Genomic DNA, 18,858 nt, shown 5'->3' with positions numbered 1-18,858 from the left:
GTCATTATTATACGTATGAACAGAAAGTTAAACGTGGTTTCTTAAATTAAATAATTTCTTCAACAACATTTCTAATTTAAAGTAGAAAGGTTTTAGATTGTTCAAATTTGCTGAGCTAATCGGGTTGCACTTTCCCTGACAGCTTTATACGTTTATTCGGATGGTTTTAGGCCTTTTTCTAACCTCCTACGTCCTCCTCTAGAGGATAGGGGCAAAAAACAATTAGTTTTAAATAAGTCAAATAGTTATTTTGACACTGTTTAAAAGCGAAGTTTCTTTAAAATTAGGTTATATCTAGTCTGTATGTCTGTCTGTCGTATTAGAGTGGTTATATCAATTTCAAAACATGAGTGAAAGGTCAAATTAAATCAATCCTTTTTTCATTTCTATTGAACAATACTATAAAATGGAAAAAGATATAATATATATTTTAAATACACATTTTTAGAATTCTTTTAAATCATTAGTGACAAATACGGGAATATTTGTGAGAGAAAAATATGTATTTGTTTTCAAGTTTAAATTACTTACATAATAGTAAAACCCAAATACTTGGAATGTGTGTTTTCAAAATGTTGTAAAAAATTAAGTACATGTTAGAAAATTTATTGAGTAACTTCATATGGGGTGCTGCCACTTTTACCACTAGCAAAAGTACAACCACTGTGTTTTTGACAAAAATTGGGTGTGTTTTTGTCAATTTCGTTTATAGCTGTATTTTTGGCAATATTTTTTTATCCACTGTCAAAATTACACCTTTCTGCTGTCATAAACACAGTTTTACTGTCAAGTTCACACCCATGAAATTCAAGTATGCTGTCAAATTCACAGTTTTAATGACAAAAATACACCTACTTTTAAATTAATATTAATTAAAAATATTTTGACCAATTTGTTAGAACTTAAAACTTTATTGAATTTGAAGTCTTAGTTTTTGGTTTCCTCTATCAAGTCTCTAAAGTCATTTGATTTATTTGAAATACTACGAATATTTAAGCTTAAAACGGAAAAATTTTCACTTTTATTACTAACTAGTGATTTAAATTCATTTTGATCAACATACTTACAACTGTGCCCAAAATCACTATTTAATTAAAGCTCATTCTGACCATTACTTGAAATTAATTCTATATCATTACAAAGCCCTATAATAACAGAAAAGTTTAAATTTTACTGTTAAAAAGTGCCAATTTGGAAAATTTTATAAGTTATACTATTTAACCCCAAAATATTAAACTTGTTTAGCATATAGTAAAAGATTATAGACATACAATAGAGATAAAGTGTAGATTGGTGACGTTAGTTTAAACATATATTAGATTTTATTTATATCAGAGAATGATTTTTAAATTTAGATTCTATTTAATTCTTTTTCACATATTTTGGCTTTGTATCAGATTTAACACCAACATGATTAGGCAGATAGCTGTTGACATCACTTATGGTGTAAGTAAATGAATTTTCACTTTTAGGATAATAAGTTAACCACACAGGTTTTTTACCTTCCTTGACGGTCATGTTAATGTCACCATTTTTCTATATGTAATAGATGTATTAAATATTATGGATAAATAAGTAGGTATAAATTTAATAGATGTATTTGACAATATGTAGGTGTATAATTGACAAATTATAAATTTAATAGATGTATTTTTGTCGATATGTAGGTGTATAATTGACAGCAAAACTGTGAATATGCCAGTGCAATAACTGTATTTTTGTCATACCCCCTAAAAACGCAGGTGTGAATTTGACAGTAAAACTGCGTTTATGACAGCAAATCACTGTGTTTATGACAGTAATATCACTGTATTTTTGCTAGTGGTAAATCTGCCATGTACCCCTTCATATGATTATATTTTTAATCTCTCTTTTAGAGATTTCAGGGATAAAAAATTGGCAATAACGTGACTCCGTTTTGTGTAGTTTATAATCATTGGTGGAAAAGCATAGACACTTCTAGTTTATACCAACCAATCAAAATATTATAATATTATTATATATAGGAATGTGTAATTAAAACTTTAGATATAAGTGTAATTTACAGTCAAATGTCCCTTTCCCTTTTCACTTTTGGATCAGATTGTAAGCACACCAATACTATTAAACAAATATTATTCAAGACAGCCCACCAGGGCTAGAGAGGTGCTTCAAATTAATCAATTAGATATTTAGCAAAATTATTGAAAAATGTACAGATAAATAAACAAACTGAGATGTAGATAGTCAGACAGATAAATAGATGAATAGATAGATAACCAGACATAAATATAGACAGTAAGAGAAACAGATGTTTTGTAGCACCCTATATGGCTATCCTAACTTTGACTATGTGAGAATTTCTATTTGGTTTCAACAAACAGATATTTTGTAGCACCCTAGCCATATTCACTCTCTGTGTGAATTTCTATGTGGTACCAAGAAACAGATATTTTGTAGCACCCTAGCCATTTTCACTCTCTGTTTGAATTTCTATGTGGTTTCAACAAACAGATATTTTTGTAGCACCCTAGCCATATTCACTCTCTGTGTGAATTTCTATGTGGTACCAACAGTTTACATTCTAATGAGTAGTTTTCTTTCTAGGGAATAAGGAGTATGTAAATTGGGTTGCTCCAATGAGGTTTAACCATTGATTATAATTATTGAGATATGTCTTTAATAAAGACAAATAAGCCTTCGGTTGAAAAAGATTAATGGTGGAAAAGTTAGAACACTGCTAGTTTGTATAAACCAATCAAGATCTAATCAGATTTTAAAAGTTGTTACAAGAATACCTATTAATATTTTCTTTAAAAAAGACAGAGGTACAATTTTGAGTTGCCTTAAAAATATCAAGAAAATTTTTCTTTGATGTACTTATGGAAAGACGAACATACACAGCGACTATACTGTTTGAGAAGCTTCGCTTTATGAATTTGTGATAAATATAGATCTTGCACCTTCCTTTATCCCTGTTTAATATTCTTGCCCTCAAACCTTATTTATTCCATCCCCCTAACATTCATTTTCTTTTATTATTTCCCCTGGGAGAGGGATATCATTTCAGATATTATTAGAAGAGCGTTAATTCTAGAAGGAACAATTAATAGTCATAATCTTAATGACTTAGACGATGTCCTATTAATTGATAACTTGTCAATCCCAATTATGATACACAAAATTGCCCCTTTTGCAGATATAAATCATCATAAAAATCTTAACTATTGAAGATTTTAACAATCACATCATTTAAGTTCCTAATGTTTGCCAATGAATTTCATAATTTACAGTTCAATGTTCCCTCCTTCTCCTTAAATTTTTTTATATTTTATTTATCTTATATTTTGACTTATTTTTTTCTTCAATTTTCTGTATTGACATTACTAATGACTTTTCTAATTTGCATAGAAAATCATTTAATATTTTTTTCTTGCTTTCTGATTCCGTCGTTTTGTACTAAAAGCAGTAAGGATTATTTTTAGGACTACATAGCGCAAAGCTATTTAATAAAATCTATAAAAGTGGTATGATCCCTATAAATTGCCTGTTAAAAAGATCTCGTTAACTATTGAACTGATAAGAATAACCTTTCGAAGAAATATTAAAAAAGGCCTTAAAACCAAAATTATAGGTAGGAGTCCTCCCCCCCCCCCTTTCTGAATATCTCAGTGGTTCTTAGCATCTTGGGGCTATGGGTGAAGCCACTTGTGTATTTGTAATGTATCAAATGAAATGCAATCATTCTTTAGAACATTTGCAAGAATTAAGATTAAGTGTACTTTTTCCTATTTACTGAACCTTGTTCCAAAAATCTTCAGTATGGCTTCGAAACCGATTAATATCCGTTGGATTATAATCGGTTCTCAGATTTACTGAAAAATCATACATAGCATAGCAGTACAGACATTTTTCTAAGAATATTAAAATAAAAATCATTAAACAAATTTTTGAACATTTTTCCAATATGTTTTTTACGGATATTTTTTATAGAAAATGCAAAAATATCATTTAAATTCTTTCATGGTAAAATACTGAAAATAAATAACTTGTCATTGCCTCTTTTGAACTGTAAAGACAGTGATTTATATAGAAGCTTGACTCTTAATAAAAAGTTTGTAAGTGCAAGAGGTAAAAGTTGTACATTATAACAAGCCTGGGGATGTAATTACAAATATTTTTAATAACATCCCATTCAATTAAAATGGAAGATAAAGTACCCCCCCTCTGAGAAGTAAGATGAAGGTGGTATTAAATCTCCCTCCTCTCTATAATATACAGATGTAAGTTTTTTTTCTGTCAGTCAAGATATTGATATCCATTGAACTGAGTTCCACATTATAGGAAATTTTCCAGAGAGAGAGGAGGACAATGGGCTGTTTATAACACTAGTCCCCAAAGTTTAAAATAACGTTTTCTTATACATTAGCGTAACAAATTTGGGAACTTCTGAATCTTGATTGGTTGGCTCATCAATTTATCTTCCATTGTCTTATCCCTGAAATTTTCACATAGGTTCTTGGATGTTTTTAGTCTATTTTACCCCCCCCCCCTTTATAAAAAAAACTGTTGCTATTTCGTCATTAATGGAATAATTTCATTTTATTTTGACCTATTCTTGATGTTGTCTATAATTTTGATACATATATCATTAGACTTTGTCCTTATTATACTTAAATTCAACAAGTAAAGGGGGTGGATGGTCTATAACGTACTGAGATAATGCTCCCTTTAAACATATACTCTGACTTTAATTAGTTTTGTTTAAGTAAACTTTAGGGTTTTAAAGCAATTGCACAATTCCTCTAATGTACAGATTATATTCTCTTGATGAATGGTTTTTTTTCTCATAATAGCATAGCTAATAGAGATAAAACAATTGATAATAAATTGGTGTACATCCCCAAGTAACCACTTAATTTTGTACATTAAAATATTTAATATAAAGAAGAAAGTTTTTTTCTGAATTTTTCGGAAATTGCTGGTTCGTATGGGTTACACTTTTCATGGAAGATTCATAAATGTTTTTGGATTGTTTTATGCTATTTCCCTAATCTTATCTGCATAATTATTAAAAGAAATAATAGTATAGTAGATGGATTACAAGATGGACAGCTGAACGTACTTACAAAGTAAATAATAAACTAGCTGCACTATTAAAAGAATAATAAAACAGTAAGGAAAGGTATTGTAAGAGCTATAACAGTAATGCATTTATCCAACGAAATGTTGAAATTTAAGGATGTTTAAACTCTTCAACTAAATTTAAGAAACAGCTTATTGTATACTTCAACTTGCAGGGATTTTAAGGGATAAGTCAATAGAGCTTAACCATTACAAAAATACAAAACCATCAGTCCGTCCGTAACGCTATGGGGGAAATGAGTTTCTCAGCTTCTATTGAAGATAGACAGATGAAATTTTTAGTGAAGATTCCTATCATATATGTGCATCTACTTTATGAATTATTTTGTCCGTCTGTCTGTCGGTCAAGCTAATAATGACAAAAACCTAATTATTTCAGTTTAGAAAGGCATCAGTTTTCATGAAAACTATTCTCATTTGCTATTTTTATTCCTTTGCTGCGTTGTAAAATTTCAAGGTTGCTTGCAGTTTATAGTTTGCAATAAAAATCATACCAAAAGTAAACAAAATTGCTATCCTAGATAGGAATATGTTTGTTAGAAAACAAGGACTACTATGTCCAGAGAGTGGAATATAAATTATTATACTGGGTTTATAAACTCTGTTCTCTCAGTCGTTCTTGTTCAGGGTAAGTTGGTACACCCTAGCAGTGTGTAAACTTTTCTACCAATAATCTACAGAAGGGGTGACTTTGTTTATTTCAAGTTTGTGTTCTAGTTCTATAACAATCTATACTCTTTTTACTTATCCCTTAAGATCCATTGAAAAAGCCTGGTTTATAAAGTAACAGTATGGATTAAAGTAATATATAAATTTATTCAGTATGGAATAATAGTGCAGTAAAGAAATATGATCAATTAATTAATCTACAATCCTTTTTTGCCCCAATATTTTTTCAACGATCAGAGAATAGTTTCAAAAATAGATTTTAATATAATGTTATCTTTCTATTTCAGATCCACAAAGTATCATTTGAGAAAGAAAAAAGAAAATATTATTTCCAGTGAAAAAGCATAAAAAATAGTACATTATCTCAATACTGTACTTTACAATACAAAAAGTGACCAACAAATTTGTTTTAAGAAAAAAATTGTCTTCCCCCCAAAAATCAAAACTTAAAAAAGTTAAATAGTGATAAAAAATATTAAAAGGAGTGAGAAGAAAGTTATGTTGAATGTGTGTAGGGAGTGAGAAGTAGTTTTTTTGTTTGTTTGATTTGTTCCTCAGTGTGTTGATATGGAAACTGTTCTTGACAGGTAAGCTTTAATTCTATAATAAGAAATCACAAAATATAATCATTATTACTAATATAAATGTTAATTTTAATCTTTTTTCTCTAAAATTCCTTTCAGTTTGAATACAATTGATTATTGTTTTCCCTTACAGTATTTGTACCACAAACATACTTTGGAAAAATGTATTTTTGAAACTTATTTCAAGTTAATTAAAAGGGATCCCCGCAAACATAGTACCCTTTGGAGATAGAACCCCGCAAGCTCATCATAGAGGCTAGAATTATTATTATTAATTGTATTGAGTTAGGGCTATAAATAACTACTCTTTTTCTGAATTTAAAATCTTACAATCAAATGAAATTAAAATCTAAAATAGAAACTTTTAAAATTAATGAAAAATGATTTAAAGTGTTTGATTATTATTTTGTTGAGTAAACTTTAAAATTCCAATATTTGATGCAAAATCACGAACAAAATTTTATTCACCAATTTATTTATAGAATTTTCAATTACATCATTTTCCATAATTATGTTCAGTACGTCAAAACGTCAATAGAATAGCTAGATTTTTAACTTAGTATTATTATTAAATTTCGCAAAAAAACAACTCATAAAAACTACAAATGTCCATTTTAAGTGACAAAATTATATACTATTTCAAATTTATTAAATGTAGGATGTTTTTGGAACTGTTAAGCTCAATAATTTTAACATTTTCAAGATTTAGTTTTATAGATAAAAAATTACCCATTCCCAAAATTTTGTTTAGATTTTTATAAATGAAAACATACCTACGTCTAAAGACAAATCAAATGAAAGAGTTGCTGCGCTTACAACCTAATGCAAAGAAGCCGCACTGTCACTCTTAACTGTGAAGAAATTATATTCATTAGGCATCAAAATTTCAAATTTAAACAAAATATGTTTATACACAATGCAAAATCAAATAATATACAAATTAGCTTTAAAAGAAAGAAAAAACGGTTTGAATTATCTTTTTTTCAGCGATCTTAAGGGACCAGACAATACATTGATGTACAGCCCAAAATACCCCTTCAGTAGGTTAAAACTATTGGCGGAATAGTTTAGACTTTGTAAGTTTGTACAACCCAATTTTTGTTATCTTCAAGTAACACCATGCATTATAAAATCTAGCTTTCATTTTTATTTTAAAAAGGCTTAAGTATATGTATGTATGAATATTAATTGTAAATAAATATATTTCATAAAAAAACAGAAGCGAAAATATTCACAGATTTAAAATAAAATAAAAGTAAAACAGCATTAAACACTATTTGACTATCTATTTACATTTGTTATATCTTAGGTCAATGGGATTCCATGTTGGAAAGATCGAAAATAAAACAAGGATGATATCTTCTGTAAACAGAAGCTCAAGCATATACTTTCAAGGTGGGGGGTAAAAGGGGTGTTGACCCCCTAAAAATTTAAAACCTCTCATTTTACCCCCTGTAATTTTTAAAATACATTAGATTACCCCCCTTAAACTTTTAAAACATTTTACTCCTCGGAAGATAAAAAGCTTGGACGTCCCTTAACTCAAGTTCCATTTTTGTTTAGAAGGTCCACTTCCTAAGATTTGTCTACATTTACATATAAGTACATTTGACTCATTTTTTAAAATCATAAGGGCATATATTTTATTAATTAGTTATTGTATGAGAGTTCAAAACAAAGCTATTAAAAACTTTGTAAATATAAAGAAAAAAAAAACAATGTTTTAAATAAGGAAAAACAGAATAAGAAAGGATTTTGAATAAAGTTCTTGAAGCATACAAAGTCTGTACAACTATATTGACCTGGGTTTTTAGTAGGAATATATATTTAGAATAAGAAACATAGACTCTGCAAAGCAGACATTAAAAACAGGGTGTTTTAATTATTTTACTTCTAAAAATACTTTTGAAGTAATAAAAATTCCATATAGGATTCGTTTTAGAATGAAACCTTTAAACGTAAAAAACCTTCAACTACACCCCAAATTTATCCAAATAGGTATAGACATTTATAGATTATTAGAGATACACCTATGAATGCATATAGGATATACGTAGATATATTGACAGGAGAAAATGTATCATCAATTTAGCTTGCTATTATTGACCTTATATATTGGTCACTTCTTGTATCCAGTATGAGGAAAGGGGATTGGGGTATCATTTTTTTAGCCAGCTGCCAGTATCCTGTATTCAAAGTAAATAAAAATCTGATACAACATCCAAGTATTAATATATCGATTCACCTACAGGGTGGGGCAAATAAGACCGGACAAACTTTAAACGACCATAGCTCCAAAACTACTTGACCAATCAGGACGTTTGACCACACTATAAAAAGCTTATGTAATGACCTTTCAGCACAAAAAAAAATTTGGACAAAGATGGACGTGTACAACGAGCTGGCCGCGCATATGTTCAACAAGGCAGATTCCAAATGCGCCGGTGGTTTAATCTGGATTCTCGACTAGGGCCCACTAAATCTGACCTCAGCCCATCTGTAGGTGAGGTAGAGTTATGCAACTTGCTGGGGATACTGTTAGATACATAAGTAAGACACTGGAAAAGACTAGAGCTCTCTATCTAAAATGGCTTGGCCGTAGTACTCCAGCAAAGTAAAACGGGGCAGATTTCGATATGTAAAAAAAGTCACAAAAGTGTGAAAATTCGTGAAAATTTCTCGGTTCTTGACTTCAGGGACCCATATTGAACTTTAAAACTCATTTTAGACTATGGGTTGCGCTGACAACCCTAGCTGAAACTTCATGCCATTTCAAAAAAGGTAAAAAACGTCGTTCTAGCTCAACTGTGGTCCAAATAAGAGCCTCCGTGTATAAGAGTAGCTTAAACGTTGGGCGAATTTAGATCCTGCGGTTACTCACGTTCCTAAGGAAATGAGGCCTCCCAGCTGCCTGATCTTAATTCAATATACTTTTGGGCCTGGGGCTACTTTGAAGCATGCACCAATAGACGTGCCCATACCACAAAGACCTCCCTCATTGCCACTATCAAGGAAAACTGCGCCAGCTTGGACAGGTACATTTTGACCTGGACCTGCCGGCGGTTGAGAAGGCGGGTAGAGGCGGTGATTAAGGCTGGCGGCGATTTTATTAAATAATCTGATAGTCATATACCTATTTTGCTTGCCAGTTTTTAAAATTCAATAAAATCTTTAAAATTGACGATTTTATGTTCATTTGTTTAGAAGTTAGAATTTGTCCGGTCTTATTTGCCCCACCCTGTATGTGTAATTTCACTGTATAATAATTGTAAAAACGCGAAGCTTTTCTATGATTAGTGTCCGTCTGTCTGTACGTCCGTAACGGTTTGTATTTTTCGTTACTTTAAAAATGTTAGAATTGTTAAACATGATAATTTTTAACTTTTTTCACAACAATTTTTGGGGATAAATTATCCGATTGATGTACTTTTAGAAATACTGACTCCTAGGATAACAAAGTACAATATTTTAAGTGAAGCATTTCTATAATCAAGTCCTAAAGATGTAAGTATGTCATTAAATATTATCCTGAATTTAAGCCGTTTTTCAACAAATTTACCTTTAATTTGTTTCGACTTTTATTGAGTTCTGACCCTTTACAATTGTTTTTACAAAATTTTTAGCTACCCTGTAGATCTAAAATATAAAGGTAGGATCAAAACAAAATCCTTAAAGATTTATTGCACAGGGTCAGTAAAAAGGATTTTAACAAAATTATCTATTTATTATTTTCCAATACAATTGATAACTTTTATTTATCAGTCTTTTTACTTTCTATACTTATCTATTTGTAAAACACTAGAGACTTAATTTTACCTTTTAGGGTCGTCAAAAAAGTCTAAAACAAACTCTATTCTTATAGAAAGCTTCTCTATAAAGAACAGTTTGCATGACTTTAAAAACTACATATAGAGTAGCTTTTCTTTTACTCATTCATTTTCACAGTATTTTCATTTTTTTCCCTCTGGTTATAATTGTTTGATATGGTTTTGGTTTTAAATTGATAGGAAGATTGCACATTGTATAATATATCCTTATACTTACAATAAAGTAAAAGGATATTTGTGTGTCTGTTTGTACCGAAGGATCTCGCTAAACACCGATATGGTTCTCCAATACAGAATAGCTTCTCATAGGTCCTGGGAATGTTTATAACTATTTTAGGGGAGGGTACCACCACCCTCCCGTCCCTAGAAAATAATTACCCTTCCCCCTTGAATTTTTCCCCTCCATTTTTCTTTTTAAATCGAAAATAAAAAGTTGGGTTGTCCTATTCAACCCTGCCCCCCTCCCACACCCTCACCCAGTTCACCTAAAGGCCTGTAGGGGCGTAGCCGCTACTAATCTTATGAAGTAGTAAGGTTTTTTTTTGCTTTTTTGTCTCTCAAGGTCTAGTTGACCATTGGACCGAGTTAGTTTTTTTTGAAGGTTCTATATTATTGTATAACTAGCCTGAATACTGAAATCAGGAGAAATGTGTCTCCCCAATGATGATAAACAAAACTTTCCCTTCTGCAGATTAAACTTATTGCTACAACACTTCTAGTTAGATCTACCTAAGATCCTCCAAAATTGTGTAAATGTCAACAAATAAGAGTACGTGCTTTTAAAAACTTTTTGGACCAGTCAATCCCTTTTTCTCTATGTTTCTAACCTTACATAAAGTAAAATTTGAATAATATTTAATGTCCCCTGCCCAATAATATGGATTTAATGTTGAGTTTGCATATAAATTACATTTGTGACCCTGTTGGTGAAATATATTTGTCTGTAGTAATCAGGGAGGGAGGGGACATTGGACTACAAATTACACTGGTACCCGAAGTTTTTCCAAAGGTCACATTACTCCCTGACTCAAAAACGTTTAGTACTTATATTAAAATTTGATTGGTGAGTTCCAAACTACATATGAGTGTCAACTTTTCAACCAATAGATAAATTAATCTATCAAATGGGTAATTTTGTATATTGTCATTGGAGATAAATATTAATTTTATTGCTCTATTCCATACATCCCTGTTAGTTTTATACCTTGATACAGAGCAATGTTTTAATAAAAGACGTTCAATAGCTTTTTAACTTAGATTTGAAGATTCTATTATTTTTTATTAATATTTAGCCGTTGCGCTCCTAGCATCTATGGAGATATAAGGGGGGGGGGGGGTGTTATACAATAGCTTAAAACCACCCGATGTTCTAAATAAATAAGCCTAAAAACTAAAATGGAAAACATGTACCTGTCAGTGTACAGGTTCTGACCAAATGGCTGGCCGCTCTAATATCCTTTATTTCCATATTCAAATAATATTTTACAATATTAGGATACAAGGGCGTGTGATAGATAGATACAGATGGCTATATATGTAGATAGATAGATACAAATTGTATGATTGAAAAAAAAATATTACATATCAATACAGAAAAGAATTAAATAAAATTATCTGGGGTTTCCATTCAATAACTAAAATAGCTTAAAACCAGATGATTCAATAAAAAGTAAAAGTGTGGACAAGCCTTAACAAATCAATGGGCGCATTTTTTTGCTGTAAACTGGAAGATTTTTTTGTTGCTTTATTTTGACACTGACATATATTAAGAAATATGACATTTTGATGTTTCTACTATCTTCTATAAATTTACATAACTTTCTCCAAATATTTAAATAGGTATATATTTATTTTATTCAATATTTCATGATCTTACAGCTATACTAGACTGTTTGAATGTATAGTTTTTATAGCTAACATAAAAAGTAATTTACGACAGAGTAGTTTGTTTCACCGCTAGCCTCAAGGAACGTCTTCAAAAACAATTAGAGCTAAGACCTAAAACTGGCGGTTACTCCCTATAGATGCCTCTAGGAAGGGAAGGGGTAGGAGGTTAGTTTATTCTCCAGTTTAAATCATAGTTTTCACAGGAAAAGGCGACAGAAAACCTTTCTTTGTGAAGGGGGGGGGGGGAGGGTAGATATACCACACTTTTCTGGGATCTTGCTGAGTCAAGTATCAACTGTTGGGAATATCAAAGGATGACTCCATGCAAAATTTGAGCCGGATCCGGCCAAAACCGGCCGTGAATTTTATGAAAAACCGGTTTTTTCCGGTTTTTAGGGGGTATCTGAAAATCGATTCAGCTGGAGCAAAACCGGTTAGAGGTACAAAAAATTTTACTTCACATGAAATTTAGCCAATGCAATTGCCTACAAACATGTACTTCATCATCAACTTGATTGGACAACTCTTTCCCCTCCTAGATGTCCATTAAAACCTCGGAAACGGCAAAAATCGCCAAAAATCACGCCTTCGGCGGCAAATAACGGCTAAACGGTCAGCCGGAGGCGAATGAAACATAAATAAAGAAATGTCTGCCTCAAAAAGTTGTTCAACATCAAAGAGATGCTTGAAGTCTCTAAAACGACTCCTTCCCCTCCTTTAAGGGGAAAAACTGAAAAAACGTGATTTTCAAAAGTATGCCCACTTCGTGGGTGTGGGGGGCACTGAACCCGTCATCCCAGGGTCACCAAATATAAAGTCTAGGCGGCCCACAATGCTGAATTTTCACCAAGTGAAAGTCTTGTGTCATTATCTCTTATGAGAAAAAAGTTATTAATTAATTAAAATTTCAAATTGTGATTTTTTGATGGATTTCTTTGATGAAATGACAGGCTGGTCAATTTTTAGGCCATTTTTTGCGTTTTTTGGGCCGTCACGCCCAAAAACGGTTTGAGATAATCTCACGGGACCTTTTGCCCAACCTAAGTCTGATTATTTGTAAGGTCTAAGAAAAAAAAATCCCGGATTGGATGAAGCACGACATCACTGCGTGCCATCAAAAATCGCTGGTCAGCTCATTTTGCCCCCTCACACCCTCACCTCATGCCATTTTTCTGTGTAAAGATTATAATTATAATCTTTTGCGTAAGTCTGTTTTTTTTCCTAGACCTCAAAAATAACCAGACTTAGGTTGGGCAAAAGGTCCCGTGAGATTATCTCAAACCGTTTGGGCGTGACGGCCCAAAAACCGCAAAAAATGGCCTAAAAATTGACCGGCCTGTCATTTCATCAAAGAAATCCATCAAAAAATCACAATTTGAAATTTTAATTAATTAATAACTTTTTTCTCATAAGAGATAATGACACAAGACTTTCACTTGGTGAAAATTCAGCATTGTGGGCCGCCTAGACTTTATATTTGGTGACCCTGGCATGACGGGTTCAGTGCCCCCCACACCCACGAAGTGGGCATACTTTTGAAAATCACGTTTTTTCAGTTTTTCCCCTTAAAGGAGGGGAAGGAGTCGTTTTAGAGACTTCAAGCATCTCTTTGATGTTGAACAACTTTTTGAGGCAGACATTTCTTTATTTATGTTTCATTCGCCTCCGGCTGACCGTTTAGCCGTTATTTGCCGCCGAAGGCGTGATTTTTGGCGATTTTTGCCGTTTCCGAGGTTTTAATGGACATTTAGGAGGGGAAAGAGTTGTCCAATCAAGTTGATGATGAAGTACATGTTTGTAGGCAATTGCATTGGCTAAATTTCATGTGAAGTAAAATTTTTTGTACCTCTAACCGGTTTTGCTCCAGCTGAATCGATTTACAGATACCCCCTAAAAACCGGAAAAAAACGGTTTTTCATAAAATTCACGGCCGGTTTTGGCCGGATCCGGCTCAAATTTTGCATGGAGTCATCCTTTGATATTCCCAACAGTTGATACTTGACTCAGCAAGATCCCAGAAAAGTGTGGTATATCTAGGGGAGGGTCATTCTTTTCTACGTGCTAATTTTCTTTGAAGGGTGATAGTAGCAACCCCCCCCCCCCCCCAAATAATTATAAACCTTTCGAGGGCCCAAGATAAGCTACACTGTATAGGAGAATCATATAGGTTAAGCGGTTAGCAAGATCCTTCGTTACACAAACAGATACACATAGACAGAAGAACATCCTGTTACTTTCATATAGGGATATGAAAGAATAAGTATGATCAAATAAATGATTCAAATTATATAGGATATATCAACAAAAATGTAACACTTTTATTTGCCGTTTTTTTGTAATTGTGTCTTTTTGGATGCGCTACATATGGCTGTAATTGTTCTGATTGTTAAAAACCTAAAATATTTAGAACAAAATAAAATATTAATTTGTTTTTGAATTGTCTGCGTTATAATAAAGACGTTAAAATCAATATTTTGCGACTTATGCTAACACCTAGAATTCGGTTCCAGGACAAACGCAGGAGTCCCAAACGTCGGAGTTGAAAAACGCAGGAGTGTTAAAATATCAATTTAATTAGGTATTTCTATACAGGTTAGGTTAGGTTAAGATATGAATATACAAATTAGGCATTTAAAAAACCTAAAAAATGGTTTAAAATAGGCTAGGTTAGGTTAAGTATCCACTTCTGCGTTTGTCCACTCCGACGTTTGGGACTCCTGCGTTTGTCGTAGGACCCTAGAATTCATGTTCTATACTAATAAAATACGAGAATATCAATAAATCTGTTAAAAATAGAAATATACCCAACCCATAATTGAATTTAGCTACCTCTAAATCTTCCTTTAATAGAGTCACTCCGAAAGATTATTTTCCCTTCAAATTTGGATGACTAAAAAGACTAGGGCAAAAAATAATGATCGAGATGGGTAATTTTTTCCCCAGTATAGCTTCGAAATCAATTAATATCCGTTGGATTAGAAACGGATTTCATCCATAATGAAAAATCATGTATAGTATCGTATTACAGGCAATTTTCCAAGAATATTATTATAAAAATCATGAAATTAATAACAATTTTGTCATCTCGGGGCTAACAAATCTGTACTTAATTTTATATTGTTTCATTTTTATATCCGCGGGGAGCTGTCAATAATACAATGCGACAAATAACTAATCCCTTACATTAACTTACTTTATCAAAAAAAAAGGCCATTAGGTAATAAAACTTTGGGTACTAGTGTAATTTACAGTCCAATGTCCCCTCCCTCCTTGATGCTAAGCTAAATTTTAATACCTTGCCTTTTGCAAACCCAAGTAAAGGAGTTTCCTTTCCAATGTAAAATATCAATCTCTTGATAGAGGAGAAGCTTTTAAAGACGTTTCCGCAGTCAATGATTCCTATTAGAATCACAGAAAGATTCTTAACCTGTCTAGGTTTATATTCTACTGTTATTATTCCTTATTTAACTTTTCTGGAATCCTTCCTATAGTCTTTTACCTTCCTCAACACAAACCATTGTACTCATAGAACTTGGTGTTTTAGGACAATTTAGCCATTTATATTTTTTTTAATCGAAGCTTTTTTACATTTGTTTTGCTCCTTCTGTAACAGATAGCTCTTGATGTTGATTTAGCTATGTTAGAATCAGCCTATCAAATTCAAACTTGCCCGACTTTGTTTTTATGGATCTTGTTCTTTTCTTAAGATTCATAGATTTTTCACTCTGTTAGAATTAATAAATCAGAATGTAGTAGATAGAGATTCCTAGTAGTAATACACTTATTGTTTCACCGAATGAGGGTTTAAAGATTACTAAAATCAGGTATAAGGTATAATTAACAAGCGAAATAAATCTAAAATAATATCTAGAGACAAATGGAGAGTTCGTCAAATTTTGCCCCCCAACAACAGCTGAAAAACGTATAGGTTTCATAATTTTTAAAAATTTAATTTCGTCATTGTTATAAGCTGCTATTAATATTAAACAGAATTTGATAATTTTCAACTAAATAAAATGACATTAAAAAAGTGAATAAAAATCCTTCAAAAATTTATTTGTCCTAAACTACCTTTCCCTATAAATTTTGTGTTCCCAAACATAGAAGTCACATTAAATTCTATTTTCCTTTCAGTTTTAGATACCAAAAATTTTGCCAGTATCTTTTGTAGTTCATTTTGGGCTTTTATTCCCCCCCCCCCCTTTCTTTTAAGAAGGATTCTTTAAATAACATAAGAATAAATGTAAAGAGTAAAGATGCTTAACCCAAACAAACACCAAGCCTCAGTCTTGGGGAACTTTTTCGTCTACGGCTCTTTTGTGTTAATATTTACGATGCTATTTTAGCTTACATTCAAAAATCCAATTAAAAGTCGGCACAGGGTTCACGGGGTGGGGACATAAATTATTTAACCCACTCCCCCTATATTTTTTTCTCTCTAATGTCTTGAGTGTACCTTTTTGGGAAAATAGACTAAAGTATTATACTTTTAATAAGCCCTTCTTAAAAAGCTAAACTTTTTTGTGGTTTTAAAAAATCGTTAGCTTCATACTGACGGACAGAAAGACATTGATTTACTCTCATATATTTCTCAAAATAGGAAACTACTCAATTTTATTCATTCTTTTCAAGGGGGAGGAGAACCTGAGAGAGAGGGAGAAGATAATGGAAAATAAATAAACATTCCTGGGTTTTTTGGTTTAATTAAATAAATATTGTATGAAAAATGCTACAATTTTATCTACAAATGACCAAAAATATAAAAAGACAAAAAGAACGTTATCAGCTTTTAAAAGCAGTCAATTGAATGGAGTCTATAAGTTGTAAGTTTTAACAAGTGGGGTGTAGTGTGGTTAAAAATCAGCTCAAAAATCAGCCATGTGACTTCATAAAAATGAATGAGATGAGAGGAGAAGTGGGAAAGAAAACCCCTAAAAAAGAGATGGATAATCCCTCATTTTTATGACGTAACATGGCTAATTTTCAGAGACACTTTGTAAAGTTACGCCGTTGTTACCTTTAATCAATTTTGCCCCACCAATAAGACTGCTGCGCTACTTATGAATTATAAAATACTTGTTATTATTATCTTTTCTTAAGCAAAGAAAAAGCAAAGTTAGTTTTCTAAACAAAGCTAAAAGAAGAAAAAAAAGTTTTATATTTGTTTAGTTTTAGTTTATTTATCCATTATTCTTTACTATATTTTATACAAGCTAAATTCATGAAAATAGATTTTTCATGTTTGGACCGTTTATACATTAGAGTAAAACACTAGAGGGAGATGGGGTTAAATAACTGTATGTCCCCATCCCAAGACCTTGTGTCGACTCTCAGTTGGGTCTTTGAAAATCAACCAATATCGTTGGGATTATTAACATAGCCAAGTAGCAGAAAATAATTTGCTAGCAGACGAAAAAGGTCCTTGGAAAAGGGCGCCAGGTAGCTATCTGTATATACATCTGCACTATAGAATTGTTTTTTAAACGTCTGAACAGATATCTTTATGTTAGAATCTTCCTATCAGTTTCAATACATGCATTATGCTTCCTGTAACAATAAAGCATAATCTATTTGTTCGTAGTGTATCCGATTTAAAATTTAAAATTTGATTTTAGGTGATTTCTATCACGATTAGGAACAATTTAAATAGTTTAGCGTAGCATCTCTATATGGCATATCAAAACACTTTTTTTCTGGTTTGCTAAGCTATTTTTTATGGATGTTGTAGTTTTAATACATTTCTTTCTATTTTTGTTAATTTTGCTTATTATAGCTTTATTGCCTAAAGAAGGAGAAAGGTGGTTTAGTAAAAATCTCCATATATCCAATTAAAATAAACAATATAAGGCTTAGAAACAAGGATGACAACATCCATAAGTAGTACATAAAGGATAAATATATTCAAACTCTTAAATTTAATTTTCTTTTAAGATGCTTACCTTTCCCCAAATTCAAAGTATTCTTAATTGCTTTCTCGTCAATTTCATGCCCTAGGGACTTCAAAAATAGTGGCCCTTTTAAAGTTTGTCGGTCAGATAGTTTGTATGTTTATGTATCTGTCTAATTGTCATGTATCTTTGTAATAAAGTAAAGCAAGTGCATAACAAACTATACCCTTTATATAATAGTTTTAGAAAATATAATATAAATCAAATATGAGTCAGGGGAATTATAAAGCAGCTACGCTTCTGCTAAGCTGAGAAAAAACGCACTCTGTGAGCATAAATTTAAGCAAACAATAGGTTCTAAATAAACACTATTAAAAGATCGGGTTTCATAACCCCTTTTTCTTCAGAACTTGGTGTCCTCATAATCAGACAAAAATGTAAAATTTAGTGATTGTTTACTTGCTAAAAATTATGAAAAATACAGATAGAGAGGGAGTGACAATGGGCTGTTTATTACACTAGTCCCCAAAGTTTTATAACAACGTTTTCTTTTTCATTGGCTTAACAACTTTGGGGACTTAAGTGAATTTCGATTGGTTGATTCATTAAAATGAGTGTTTATATGTTTCAACCGTAAATTTTAATCTACAGAGAGGGAATATTTGTGTATTATCATTGGGGATGTACATCAATTTATCGGCCATTGTCTTGTCCATTTTGATCCCTTAAAATATTTTATTTTAAAAAGGGAAATATTTCTCTTTTCTACATTTCATCTTGAATATTTTTGCTGTGCTATCTATAGATATACTTGTTCTATGTTGTTTCGTAGAAACATATATCTTCATTATAAGCAATATGCTTGGATGTAAAATATGA

General features: G+C 31.6%; 1 protein-coding gene across 9 annotated transcripts in view; it reads left to right on the top strand.

The window, feature by feature from the left end:
• The window catches only part of LOC145324772 (uncharacterized), a 238,699-nt gene that overhangs the window by 9,948 nt on the left and 209,893 nt on the right, over positions 1 to 18,858 (top strand). For all 9 annotated transcript variants that reach the window (XM_080167400.1, XM_080167407.1, XM_080167403.1 and 6 more), the window contains exon 2: positions 6,081 to 6,380. The gene's annotated coding sequence lies outside the window, so the exon portion shown is untranslated. The remainder of the gene's footprint in view (positions 1 to 6,080; positions 6,381 to 18,858) is intronic.

This window comes from Acartia tonsa, chromosome 7 (assembly GCF_053477335.1).
Source record: "Acartia tonsa isolate MP-2025a chromosome 7, ASM5347733v1, whole genome shotgun sequence".
Lineage (NCBI taxonomy): Eukaryota > Metazoa > Arthropoda > Copepoda > Calanoida > Acartiidae > Acartia > Acartia tonsa.
The sequence above is the reverse complement of the archived record's forward strand: the minus strand, read 5'-3'. Positions and strand labels throughout refer to the sequence as shown.